This window comes from Fistularia commersonii, chromosome 18 (genome assembly GCF_037954325.1).
Source record: "Fistularia commersonii isolate RoL2024-O1a breed Wild chromosome 18, RoL_Fcom_v1.0, whole genome shotgun sequence".
Classification (NCBI taxonomy): Eukaryota; Metazoa; Chordata; class Actinopteri; order Syngnathiformes; family Fistulariidae; genus Fistularia; species Fistularia commersonii.
In genome coordinates this window covers 8,773,307-8,785,817 of record NC_141301.1, presented here as the reverse complement: position 1 = coordinate 8,785,817, position 12,511 = coordinate 8,773,307, and positions in this window count along the sequence as shown.

Genomic DNA, 12,511 nt, shown 5'->3' with positions numbered 1-12,511 from the left:
TCCACTGCATTGCACATTTGTGGATGTGCAGTTTTACAGTAATAGAGCAAGAATGAAAAACATTAATACAGTTCAAATATGAGGAACACGAGCTGATGAGGAAGGGCAAAGTATTTGTCAGAAAAGTGTAATACAGACCCTCTTGGTTTTGAAGGTGAAAAGAACAGTATTTATGAATGGTTTCTTTATTTAAGTTTGAACTGAATATGAAAATATCATAATGAATCCATGAGTACATCATGATATGTAATCACATTTGTAGCCCATGGTCTACATTTTGAAAAGCGACATTATGAATAGTCATGTTATTTGCTTCATGTTCCATCTTTCTGCTTTGATGAATATCTGTATCTATCTCAATTGTTGGAAAATGTTTATATTTTACATATTATCCGACTAGCTGGTTTTCCCTCAGCACTATCTGGCACCTTTCTATTGTTTTAATGGAAACACTTCTTCCATCGAATTCAAACGTTGATTGCAATTACACTGACCTAAATCAATTCACAAAGAGGGTCATTGGATTTAACTTATATGTATAAGTGGCAATTATCCATTTTGAATAGTATGAACTTTTGCCAGTGGCAGACAGTTAACACTGAGAGGGCTAAGCCTTGAGGAACTATTCCTCCCTATGCACTTTTCTGGATCTTTGCTTGTCTGAGTATGGATTGGCACCAAAAAGATTGGGGGTTTGTAGTTATCATGCTGCAGTAGATAGAATTGCAAGTGAGCTAATGAACTGTCTGAGCAATTTAGTTTCTGTGTCTGTGTCTGAGCCACTTTCACAATGAGTTGTTGCATTTCAGACCCAATGACAAGCTGTGTCTAAGTTTTGGACCAAAGATGAACTCGTTTTGGGGCTGGTCAGATATGTATTGACATAAGTAGGTTAAGCATTAGCACTGTATCATACTGTGTCAAGCTGATGCTTAGCAAAGAAATACAGGTGAGGATGTATTGCTCTCTGTGTGTTGATCTGTGATCTTTAGAAGGTGTTTTAACTCAATTGTTAATTGAATAGAGGAAACCGAGGAGCTATCTCTCAGCGCAAACAGTTAGACAGAGGGTGCACCCCCCCCCCATTATGATAACTAACGGTGCAGGTTAGTGTCACACATCGAACACAACATTGTACAATTATTCAACAATGGAGTTCTTTAAAACAGAACTAAGAGAAGCTCCCAACAGTCATCATCATCTTCACTTGCAGAGGATTCTGGGGTTCCGCTGGCCAGTCTCCCTGCCTCACACATTGTACAATACATTCTACAATACATTGTAAAAACATATTGATGGGCAGTAGGATCTACAGTATATGTGTACCAATGATGTGTGGTCAGAGGAGGTAGATGAGGCAGAGCCTCACCTATTGTCATGAAAAATAAAAAACTCATAATCATAACATATGATAGATACATATGATAGATAGTTTTTTATTTTTCATGATGTTATGGTATTTGCCCACTAATCCTTCTTTCAAATGTATTTTCTGCATTATTCCAGTCATTTTTAAAATTTTCTCAAATAAAAATGGTTGATTTTGCACCTTTCCTGATCAAATATGCTCAAATTGCTTGTCTTCAATTTAATGTTTGTGGAAATATTTATTATATTACTATATTCACCATGACCTTATACAGCCAGTGTCTTTCATATACGTGTGTTACAATATTATTCTTGCTAATCGATAAATAATGATTTAACAATAAACTGCAGAGAAATATCACAAGTTGAGGCGGACAGTACTGTGAATCACCTGATGGGGGCATGTGTGAGCTGGGAGGCACTAGTTTCTGCCCTCTTTCTGTATGCAATATTGAATAAAATAAACAAGTTGAAAAAAACAAAAGAACATTTTGTTTTGTTCATAAGGGCGATCTGGGCGACACACCACCAAAACATAAAAAAAGGAGGAAATTTTTAAAATAGCATTCTATTGCTGCTACAGAAGTTCTGACTATTATAGCTGCCTCTGAATGTAATGCACAGTCATCATGCAGTGCCGCTCTGTGGGGAACTGCCTCTTTTAGGGGTAATTTCAAGGCAGGCTGGAATCACCCCAAGTTCTCTCATAGACTCTTACGTGAAATCCTTTTTTTCCGAAAACCTGCACTTCGTTCCCCATGGGTTCTGGGAGGGCTTGCACATACGTGCTTTCGTCATTACATAACCTGCTCAGGCCAAGGAAGGGAGACACTTCAATCTCCAGCAGTCCCTCGACATATCGTGGCTCATTTTTGACAAGAAGTGGACAGTGTAGAAAAGAGCGTGGGAAAAGTTAATAAAATTGTGGAGGGGTCATAAAATTTTAGAATATGGGTCAATAATAAAATAAAAATATGGCTGCTACTTCGTGGGTTTTCTATTATCTATCTTATTATCTATCTTGTCTTGTTCTGGAACATAATTCCCAGGATAAACAAGGGAATACAACCAATGTACGCAGATGTAACTTCCTTGTAGTTTATGTAGCTTTAGAGAATATTTGTGTGTTTATCTCGCCACCTGTTGGTTACACGTTAAATTGCTATGTAATTTTGACTAGAGGAGTGTAAATTGTCTAATCACCTGTTAGTTTAACAATTTATTGGGTCACCTTAGTCATCATTGCAAAAGTTGCAATGTCAGGAGGGCTTTTTTAAAAAATTCTCCAAACTTTTTGTGTTGGATGATTGGCACATGAACTTCATCCAAAAATAAAGGCAAGACCACAAATGTTTTTGAGTTTTATAGAAAAATTAGATGAGACTAAGAATAAAAAATAAAGTAGTTGAAGAAAAATTAAACCTTAAGTGAATTATTATCTCTTTTTCTTCTTCTCTCTTTGATTATCACACTGCATTAAAAATTGATGAAAGCATCAGAATGTAAAGTTTTAAAAACAACAATAACAATTTTTTTTACCCAGGTTCAAAACTGAACACCACTCTATACTTTTATATGTTTAGAATATGACGTGCACTGCATTGGGTGTTTTTCTTTTAAGGTGACATGTTATGATTCCGTCCGTGCGAAAGGGGAGCTAATTTTGGACTTAAAGTCCAAAATGAGAGTCACACGACGTCTAAGGCACCTCTGCACCACAACCCCGAAAAAACCCATGTGCCGCGACTATGCATTTTTAAACAATAAAAGCGGGATATGACAGACAAGATGTCACCAGATCCTGACACGGCTGCACAGTGCCTCCAGTCATGTCACGCAGGTGCCTCTATCTGTCAGCCCCCTCCCGCTATAATCGGTTCATTTTACGGCCTCATCTGACTCCATTGTATGCAAAAGGACACAAAACCTTTCTAACCCCCCTCTCCACAGTGTCTCTCTTATCTATTCTCTCAAATGATTGCAAGTTGCTATTTTGCCATTCCTCTCATCTTTATGTCTTGTGATTTATCTCCCATCACCTCGAAGATACGGACGGTTATTACAGGGTTAAGTATGAGGATGTTTGAGAAAAGTGGAAGTTGACAAAAAAAAAAAAGGAGTTAAATATTTGTCTTTTGACAGGATGCTCGACATGTGTTTACACTTTCTGCCCACTTTTACCATCAAGTTTCCCTGCCCTTGGGGTGTGAGCTTGCATGTTAAACCTGGATGCAACTGTGTGTGTCAGTTAGACCTCGGGGATCAAAGCGCTTACTTTGATCTATTATCCTCGACCTGTTCCTTCTTCTTTGGTATAAAAGTGTTTCGTGACATTATAGAGTCACTCCATGTACACACATATGGTTACATTTGGATACTTCAGGTATCCAGGAGAATGGCCATTATTAAGGCAATTGCTATTTGGCCGTGAATAAATAGACTCACCATTATAAACACAAAGCATCCTGCTGCTCATTTTACCAACATGCGCTGCAGAAATAACAGAATGATACATCGGTAGTGTCTTTGTTCATAATTTTCTTAGAGGAAAAATCAAAAATCTTACTAAATTACAAATTGAATTGTTTTCAATGATTTCCCACGGGTCGCCCATATATATATATGGCAACCATGTTGTGATACATAGATATCTACATATAAATGTGTGTGTGTGTATCTATCTATGTGTATATTTACATATTAATCAAGGATACTTGTAATCTTTTTAAATACAAATTAATACATAAAAGAATTATACATAGTAAATTTATCCAAATATGTAAAATAAAATCATGAATATATATTTGTATGCATATAACCTTTTCAACACAAATGTATATAAATGATCCTGATCCTATATATATATATATATATATATATATATATATATATATATATGTATATATATATATGTATATATTATATTTTCCATTTCATTAGTTTCAAAAGAAGTAGGGGATTTAGTGTCTCTGTGTGTGTATGTGTGTATGTTTATATATGTGTCAAATTTTGTATATATATATATACTTTGACATGCAGGCGGGAGGGCATGCAGAACTAACAGCCACCCACTCTACACTTTGGCAACTGAGCCACAGCCCCTATATCTATATCTATATCTATATCTATATCTATATCTATATCTATATCTATATCTATATCTATATCTATGTCTATGTCTATATCTATATCTATATCTATATCTATAACTATATCTATATCTATATCTATATCTAGTGCTTTCTCAGCATGCTGTTTCAAAGTGCTTTACACTCGCAAAGAGTTGCCCATCCAGATACATACTCACACACCAATGGCATCACAATTGCCCTGCATGACAAATAAATACATATAAACATCAAATATAATACAATTACCTAATTTCATTTTAATTTTTGGGGATATACTCTGTAAGCTTTTAAAGTTTATTTTTGGAACCATATAAATACGAAATCGACAGGAAGATAATGTCACTTGTTAATTTCCCATCCAACAATAATGGCAGTGTGAACTGTGTTTTCTGCGTGGAGGTGTGGAGGCATGGCAGTGTTCAGTAAGACAGTATTTATCAGGTCAGCCAGACCCCGGCTTTGCGATTCATAGCTATCTGGATTGGGATGACATGGGCTCATCTTCCCCCCGTGAGAGTTATGGTGACCCTACAGGCAGATCGCAGTCCCAAAACAAACGTTCACGTGGTTCCATTCCTTCATTCCAATGATCTGCTCATTTCACAATGTGCTGATTTAGAAAGAATGAGATAAGATTGGCCTTCTTTGTTTTAGTGCGTGGATGCAGAAAAAAATATGCAGAGGTCTGGTTATGTACGTGCAGAGCTGTTTGCTCTTGAATGAAGAAGATTGAAATTTACTTTATATCCTTCAAAAGATCCAATGACGTTACTGCAGTGCGTGTGTGTATGTGTGTTTGTGTGTGTTTATGTTCGCCAAAGTGCAGCAAAAACAAGGTCGAACCTGCTGCCAACTTGGCTTGTCTCAGAAGAAGAGAGAGTCCAGAAGATGTTGACATTTTGGCAGTGGAGGGAAGCTGCTGTTCCACTTGTATCTCAAAGGTCACCGCAGAAGCTTTCGGAGTGCCGGGTGTGTGGAAGTATTTGTGCAAGTGTGTGCATGTGTGTGTTCAAGTAAGTTTTTGTGGGATTATGAATGTCATAAAAACTGTGTGCAACTTGTATCGCCCTAATATGAATTCTGTAAACAAACTATCGGGAAATGTTGGTCCCAGCAAAAACAGACAACAAGGAATCCAGCAACTGTCCCCTCCACACACACACATACACACACACAGACAGACACACTATCCTCTTAACTGTCCAAACACACAAATGTTAGTTTAGACACGTAATTTTTTTCCTCTTTGCTAACACGTAACTCCCTTGAAAAGCCTCTGAACGATACATTTTTGGGACTCACCAGCAGAATGAGATAATAAGATCAGTGCAAAATCGAGCTGCTAGGTTTCGAATAATGAAGTCAAGGTCACGATATCTGAGAGCTTCTGTGGTCGAACAAAATGAGCTGGCTCCGGAGTGCTTGAACTTAAATAAGTGCAACATTGTCTGTTTCAGCTTTTGATTCTTGAATTCAGACCTATGTTGGTACTGTAATGCATGGCTATCATAAAAAAAACAAAAAACAGCTTTCAGCATTAAACCGCTAAACCGTTGTCATGTTTTACTTTCTTGGTTGATAATATGAAGTCCACGTACATACAGCAAAATGTCACAGAATCTGTGGATAAACCAGTGTTATATACACTTCAAAATGAAAGTGTTACTCTTTGCCTAACTAACTGAGGTAATTGTACTGCTCATGAATGATCAAATGACTGCAAGTTGTATCGGGTGACAGGAACAGGTCACACGTAAATCTGTATGGATGTGTTGACCAGTTTGGAGGCCAGATGAATTTGACCTGTAACCTCAGAGATGTTTTCAACAGGTGCTGGGAAAAAAAAAAAACTCAACGAGATTATGTAGCGATCAATTCACTATCTCGATAGCAGACTGCCCGATGAGGTCATGCCATAGCAGTCATCCAGTGTTTCCCCGATTTCAGATTAGATGACCTGTTTCTGGTATTTATGATGATCTCATCATGCCCACCAAAGTATTTGTCAAATGCTGCAAACGAGTCGATAGTCTTATTGCACTTGAATTCTTGGCATCAAGTCAAAAGATCTATAACAGGGACGGCCAGGGTGTGTCCGGTTCAGTGACAATAAATTGAACTCGTTTTTGTTTGTTAATTTTTTTGCAGATGAACCTATCTGGACATTTTGACACAGGGCTACCTATCGTCCCTGGATTCTTTAAAAGCAGAATGAAGGCCAGAACAATCAGTCTCCGGGCTCCTTTTCTGTGAAACCGTCTTCCCATCTCCATCATGGAGTAGACAACCTCTTTTTGTTCAAGAACAATATTAAAACCTTCCTTTTTGGTAATGCTTATAGTTAGCACTAAGTTATCCCCAACTTTGCTGAAGGGCATCCCATAATGCTCTTCTCTCCTTCCTCTCGTACTTTCTACCCTGTCTGTACTTAGATCCTTTCATGATAGTTACCTTATACGTCCGCCCATGGAGGTTCCCTGGGGGCGTGGCTTGATCTACTGCAGCTGTCTTGCCAGGCATCCACCATAATTTTCTTTTTTGAATATTAAAGTGATGATTGTATCTTTTCAGCTATTACCATGTAACTGTTAGCACAACTATCATTATCAGGGAGATGTTATTGTACCTGTCCCTTCCCAACCCTCATAACCCCATTTGTCTTTATCATACTCCCGTCTTCTTTCTCTGTCTCTGTCCTTCTCTTTCTCACTCTTGACTTTGCAGCCCAATTGGGTGAGGCAGAAGGCCGCCCGCATTGAGGTGTGATCTTTCCAAGGTTTCTGCATCTGTAAAAGACAGTGTTTCATCGCCACTGTCACCAAGTGATTACTTATGGGGGAATGTTGGGTCCCTGCAAATCATTTTCAAGAATGTGGTCCAGACCTGTTCTGCATGGAAAGTGTCATCAGGCAACCATGTTGTGATTTGGAGACATATAGATGTCGTCACAAATCCTACTTGACTTACTTGGGGCTCTATTGAAAAAAGTTTGTAATTCTAATTGTCCTTTGCAAAATGACAAAATATTTTGGTCATCTAACTTTAGTAGGTTGGGCATGTGCGGCCGCGGTCATGCTTATGAGAGAACCATAATGAGGCTCCCTCTGACACCTCCAGTGGTTATTATAAATTCAAGCTGGAAAGTCATGCAGTAAGGTTAAGGAGAGTGAGCGTACACATGTAGCTGTGCAGCATATTTTCTCTCAAGCTTTTAGTTTGGATTGGCAGAACATACTTTGCTTAGAGCCCCAGTATTCAGACAATGCTTTAAGAGAACATATCTTGTCAAGCTATTAAATAGATCCAATCTGTTGGCAGTGATGTGTATTACTCAAAAATGATTAGTAGCTGAGCTGTGGCTTTGGAACCTGGTAAAAGTTGTTGGACGAAAAAAACATCAACCTTAACTTATATGGACAAACATATATATATATATATATATATATATATATATATATATATATATATATATATATATGGATACTCATGAGTGAGTATCATTTGAATCATGGTTGTAAGTTCAGTTTCTTGATGGTGCCACCTTTTCAAACCGTGTGACAAACTGAAATGCCATGTTACTTCTTCTGACAGCGCCCACAACTTCCTGTGATTGAATTTTTGGTTCCTAACATTTTGACCGGTATTACTGGACCATGAATTTGCCAGAAAATGTCCTCATGTCCTCCAAAGTAGGTTCTAGACGATATTAGAGGATAGCATTGGACAAATTAATTTTAGATCCTCATACTCCATGGTTAAACCTGAGGAGACTTTATATGAGGTTGACTTAAATAAAGCAGAAGAAAAACGGATACTGTAAAATTGAAAGTGAAATCCTTCTATTTTCACCGGGCCCTGGATAAACATTGTAGTATGAGGAGAGAGAACGAGTACAAACAAGAAGAGTCTTTATTGGTCTTTCACTAAAACATTGCAGTTTCCTGCTTCACCTGCAGACCAGTGATCCCTATTTATCCATCCGGAGCCGCGTCCCACCAACAGGCTAGCGTTTAACTGCCCAAGAGCTGTGGAATGATGGGAGCCTTGATTTGATTTTCATGCCTGATGTTGAGCAACAAATTACCCTGTAAAAAAAAAGAAAAAAGAAGTGAAACTGCACAAAGAGGATGGAATTCTGTATTACCTAACTTAATGCATAGTCTGTGCGTAATGTTCAATATGACAACAGATTTAGTTTTCAAATAGACCACAGTCCAACCTGAGTTCATTTCCTGGTCTTAATCATAGACATTTCATCTAATTCTAATGGGAACTATGAGAAATTTGGAAATAATTGTATTTAACAGATTTACATGCACTTTACAGAACCTTAAAAAGCAGGACACAGCACAACAATACAAAAGCAGCATCTCTGGGTTAGAGATATAAGACATTAAAAATATGACAAAAATATAAATAACATCTAGAAGAATAAAGATAAATATGTAAAAAGAAAAAATTGTAAACTGTAAAAAAATTGTAAAAAAGTGAAAAGTGGAAAAAAAGGGTTTATCACCCTATACTGTATGAGAGGTTCAAGTTTTCAGGGTTGTGGCAAAGTCAGTGTGGTGACCGCTCAGGGGTAAAAAGTGTATTTCAAACAGTGTGTTTTTGCCTCAATTGTCCTAAATCGTCACCTCGGTGGCATCAGTTTGGCGTAGGTGCTGGCTGGGGTGGGATAGATCTGAGGATGCTGTGGGCTCTCCTGAGGCAGCCTATGTTATAGATGTCCTCAAGTGATGGGACAGAATGAGTGACAATTTTTTGGCTGGCGTTTACGATCCTCTGCAGTGCCTTCCTTTCTGTTGCTGTGCAGCTGGCGAACCACAGTGTGATTCCACGGTTCCTCTCAAGTATCCTTAGGATATGCAGCCTCTAGTGTGCCTTTTTCAGCAGTGCCGCAGTGTTAGTCAGGTCCTCCTAAATATGAGTGCTCAGGTACCTGAAGTCTGGGAACTTCTCCGCTATGTGTCCATTGATGAGGATTGACCGAATATTCTATTTTAGTCAGATTTCTTTCCAATTTGATAATATATTATTGACTTTATGTACATGAATTTGCTGTTTGATCCTAATATCCTGCAGTGATCAGTTATTTAGTATTGATATACGTGTTTTGCATATACGTGTTTTGCATGATATATAATGATCTGCTGCTGTGAATCAAAGCATATAGTCTAGTAGTGGACAATAAAACGTCCCTAAAGCTGCGCTCTCTAAAACATCAATGGATCATGTTTCACAGTTTTATTTGAATACAAAAGAGCTTTTGTAAAATGTAATCATTACTGTTCTCAGATGTTCTCAGAACCCAGGGAACTCAGAATGTTCCGTTTCCTTTTCTGTACTTTAACGTAATGTGAAATATCGTTGCACTCCTGGATTCTGTAAAATGTAAAATGCAAGGCCAAATACTTTTCCTCAATTTTCAGTTTGGGCTGGTATGCTTTATTTGTGCAAGTTTTAGCATATTTAATCCCCACTTATAGCCACCGCGTGCACCAGGAAGGAATTGTGTGCCTGGGTGACTACTGATATGGTAATGAAAAACATATTTGCATGATATCTATCATGCATGTATTATGTGAGTGTGACTATTGAACAGCTTTGTTTGCTGGTGTGCGTGCCACTTTTGTAGTATGTTCAAGGTGCACGTGTGAATCACCATGCCCAATTCCATGAGAGGGTGGCATAGTTGCATGAGAGCGCGTTAAAGTGCCTACGTCCGTGTGTTACTGATTTAGACAGAGGCCAAGGTCTTATGACACGAGTGCTTTGCGTGTTTTCAAGTGAGCGTGTGTGACGGGGAGAGTCAATGTGTTAGTGAATCGGGGAGTGGGGGGTAAATGAGGAGTGGACGAGCAGGCAGGAAGTGAATGAGTGGTAGAGTGTTTACATGTGTGAACCGCTGTCCTAATGAAATGTGAAAGCCCCCCGAGTCACCTTTAACCACCCCCCAACACACACACAATACTGAATGTTATCTGCTGCTTCTCCCTCTGCCCTGCTGACACACACACAGACACACACACACACACACACAGACACACACACACACACACACTCACGCAAACGCATTCCCTACCTTTTCACTTATTCCCACTTTATCTTGCACACGCACGCACGCACACACGCAACCACGACTTGTGTTGACATGGAAGCGTTAGCATGGAAAGAGGTGGGTCACGACCCCTCTGTCATCTCTACCCTCTGAGGCAAGGCTCTCCCTAGATATGTTGATAGTACAGCTGGCAGTGCAGGAGCCTCCAGACACTCACACTCACATGCACGCAGACAGAGGCACGCTAGGCAGTAGGTCATGAAGCTATTGGCATGAAGGATAGACGAGTCTGACACCAGAAAAGCAGACAGCCTCGCTGTCATGCACCATGGAGCATTACCCGGATAACAATGGCGTGTCTCATGGTGACTGCGTGAGTGTAGAGGGGGTTCTGGCAGTGCGGGAAAACAACTGAACGCAAGTGTGAAAGTATTATAACAACAGTAAAGAGACATGAGGATAGAGTTTGTGTGAGTAATTGTGAAAAAAAAAAATCAAGTTAAAGCTAATTGTCCACTTCATAATTGTTTAAAAAGGGGGAAAAAAAGGTTGAAATTTGATCTTGATTTACCTGAAATGTTTGTGAGTGTCAATCAAATCAAAATTATGATTTTTACATTTTGTTCAAACTATTTGACTGACAAGGTGGAGTTGTAGGACTAACATCAATAAAAGCTTTGATATTCGTATGCAGTAACTAAATATGTACTTCCAATGAAATGTATCTGTTAAGTCAAAATTATGAGTACTCATGATGCAAAATGTCTAGAATGGGCCTCAGTGACATTATAGGATCATTTAAATGTTGTCGTTGTAAAGCTGATTTCAATTCATGGTACAGTTCAATAGGCATTTTTGACACTCACCTGTGCCTCGAATACATTTCATGGAAGAAAGACTTAGACGGATGCATGTTCAAATTTATTTAGAAATGAAAATTGGGTGAAAAATCCACTGTATGACTGAGAGTGGACAAAATATCCAGCTAAAACGATATAGAAGTGTCAACATCATGTTGTCACTGACATTTAGGGGAGCATTAGAAGGGACGTAAAAACACACAATAGCGTTAAAATACCTGACATCTACAACACAAACCTTGGTTAACTTAATACTGCATCAATTTCCGAACAGAGTTTGATAATACATGATCAGAAGTATATTATATCAGCATCTGTATATTTGTTAAATTAGCCAACATACAATATGAAATCATTCATCATGATTCCATGTTGTCTCTTTTAAGATGATATAACAGAGTGGGGAAAAAGGAATTTTTTTTTTGTAATGGTGCCTAGAATTTAGGACGTGCCTTCAGCCAGATGGAAGCAACAAAAACACACAGGAGGAGAATCGGATCAGCTGGGATTAAGTGGCCCCTAAAGTTCCGACCCTATGTAATTAATGAGGATCACTCATGCCGTTGTGCTTTTCACAGCAACTTTGTGGTCAGAGCCATGATGTGTTTAAGTCTTTCTCAAAACCACATAAAATAAATAAATAGAATAAAACAGCAGAAACCCTTTCTTCAGAAAAGTGCAATTTATGCCTGCAGACTCTTTTATATCTAAACAATTAAGATGCCATTACACGTTCTGTAATCGCTCAGATTTGGATGAAAGTAAGTGTACTTTAGTTAAAAAGCTCTGAAGTGCTTTCACCTTCACTTTCAATAGGCGGATTAATAGAAGATTTTGCAGGTGCATTTAGAGGCTGAGGAAATCTGCGATTACCTGAGTACATGAGGAAAATAGCAATAAATAGATTAATAAAAGAAATGTTCCCTTTATACTTTTTTTATGAGCCCCTAAATAGATCAGGATAAGATGGTTTTGTGGTGGGTGGTTGTCATTCTCAGGAAATCTTAAAAGTTTTTCCCCCGATGCCGCTATTTCCATTGCAGTGTTTGTAGGTATGCTTAAGCTTGCAGCTTTTGCCAAATATGATCCTG